Genomic DNA, 2,183 nt, shown 5'->3' with positions numbered 1-2,183 from the left:
TGAGGAAGTTTGCCGGTAGGATGAATTTATCGATTGAGATTGCGACATTTTTCAACTCCCCTTCAGGTTGTATTCGAGATCTGTTCGCGAGTAGGAGAGTTTCCTTTGTGGGCATAAGTGTGTCGGCATTCAATTGTTTGAAGATTGATAGCGGCATTATGTTTATACTTGCCCCAAGATCGCATAGTGCTTGGCCATTGAAGGTTCCTCTGATAGAGCATGGGATCGTGAAGATTCCTGGGTCACCGATTTTAGGTGGGATCATAGCATTTTGCGCTGCAGCCACTATTGCAATATTTTCTTCCTCAATTTGTTCCTCTTTCAATCTTTGCGGAGTCATTGGTGGTTAGACTTCTTCTGTCTCAAGATCTAGAGGCTTAAGGGTGGACGCAACTTCAGGGTCTGTTTTCTCGGGCTTCTCCAAACTATAGGTCAACGGGCCTTCGGTTATCACCGCATTCAAGTTGGTCGCAATGTGCTTCTCCCCTACTTCTGTAATCATGTCATCACTTAGCAAGGAGACTGCTAAGCATTGTTCCTTTCTGTTACCCCTCGAATTGTGAGGGAGCTCAGTTGAGCTCAGAAACGCTCCTTGCGGTATACTTTTCAACTCGCCCGCAATTTGTCCCATTTGGATTTCAAGATTTTTGATGGATGTAGCTTGGTTTTGAAGCACTGATTCGTTTTTCTCAATGTATTGCTTCAGCAAGCTCTCTAAGGACGAAATTGCAGTGGTTGTGAGTTGCTAGCTTGGCTTTGCGCTGGATCGTTATTTTGTGGGAAAAATCTGGGTGGCCCTTCTTTTTGTGCCACAGGTTGAAAGCTTTGTTGTTGATTTTTCCATGCAAAATTTGGGTGGTTTCGCCACCCAGGTTTATATATATTGAAATAGGGATTATCTCTCATGAAGCATACCAACTACGGGTTTGTTGGGCATTCCTCCATCGAGTGAGCATCACCGCAAATGACACAACTTGCGGTCATTTGAGCGATTGTGCTAACCTACCCTTTTTTCGCTCCTGTATTATTAATTGCGATGCCTTGTATTAAACTCATCATCGCAGTCATTTGATTTTGCAGGGATGCGATGGCCCCATTGTTTGCGTCATTATCTTTAATTCTTAATCTCTGATCGCTTTCCCTCCAATCCTCGTGATTTTTGGAAATGCGATCAAGTATACTCTTAGCCTCCTCATATGTTTTGTCGAGCAGACCACCAGTGGTTGCCGCATTGGCAGCAGTCTACGAAGAGGGGTTCAATCCTTGGTAGAAAATCTCCATTTGCAGGCAGTCTAGTAAGCCATTATGTGGACAGTCTCTTATTAGCCGCTTGAACCTCGCCCAAGCATCGTTGAGCGATTCGTCATCTTCTTGTTCAAAATTTGTTATTAATTTCCTTCTCCTAGCGTTCTCAATTGGAGGGAAATACTTCTTCATAAATTTTTCCACCACCTGTTCCCACGAAGTTATCTCTCCCGGTTCGAGAGAATATGCCCAATTTCTCATCTGATCACACAAAGAAAAGGGAAACAAAGTTAGTCAAACTACCTCGGTTGAGATATTCGGGAACACAAAAGTGTTGTAGATTTCTATGAAGCTCCGGAGGTGGGCGTGCGGGTCTTCGCCATGCCTTTCTCCAAACTGCCCAGCAGCCTGGATCATCTGCAACATTACCGGCTTCATTTCAAACCTCGATCCATCTAGTGCTGGCCTCATGATTCCTGGAGAGAAATCGTAGAGGTTAGGTGATGCATAGTCCTGGATGGGTCTATTGCAGTCATTCGCCAGAAGGATGGGGTTGGCCATTATATTATTCGCGTTAGTGGCCCTTGCATCCGGTTGCTCTACCATTCTTGGTGTTCTTTCTTGTTGTTATTGGTGGTCTCTTAATCTTCTTCTGAATGTCCTATCAATCTCTGGGTTGTAATTCACTAGAGATTGAGAGTTTTGCAAAGAAATAAAAAAATTACTGTTAGTAAACTATTTTGCCGAAGTCCTCAGCAACGACACCAAAAACATGATGTTTGTATTTATGAAGTGGAAATATGGATGATATGCGTTGATGGAATTGCGTTGTGCACTCAAGTTTCCCCAACGGAATCCAAGTGTAAATTCCTCTGAGTTTCCTGTTAAGTCCAGGGTCGAACACAGGGACTTGTGAAAACAGTATGCGTTGGTAATTT

General features: G+C 43.6%; 1 non-coding gene across 1 annotated transcript; it reads left to right on the top strand.

Moving 5' to 3' along the window:
• Window positions 1-1,297: 1,297 nt before the first annotated feature.
• On the top strand, window positions 1,298-1,404 carry LOC150036616 (small nucleolar RNA R71). Its single transcript, XR_016529458.1, has one exon. It is a non-coding gene; the product is annotated as a small nucleolar RNA R71 (small nucleolar RNA).
• Window positions 1,405-2,183: the final 779 nt, after the last annotated feature.

Source organism: Benincasa hispida, chromosome 4 (genome assembly GCF_027475165.1).
Source record: "Benincasa hispida cultivar pf3 chromosome 4, pf3_genome.v1.1, whole genome shotgun sequence".
Lineage (NCBI taxonomy): Eukaryota > Viridiplantae > Streptophyta > Magnoliopsida > Cucurbitales > Cucurbitaceae > Benincasa > Benincasa hispida.
The sequence above is the reverse complement of the archived record's forward strand: the minus strand, read 5'-3'. Positions and strand labels throughout refer to the sequence as shown.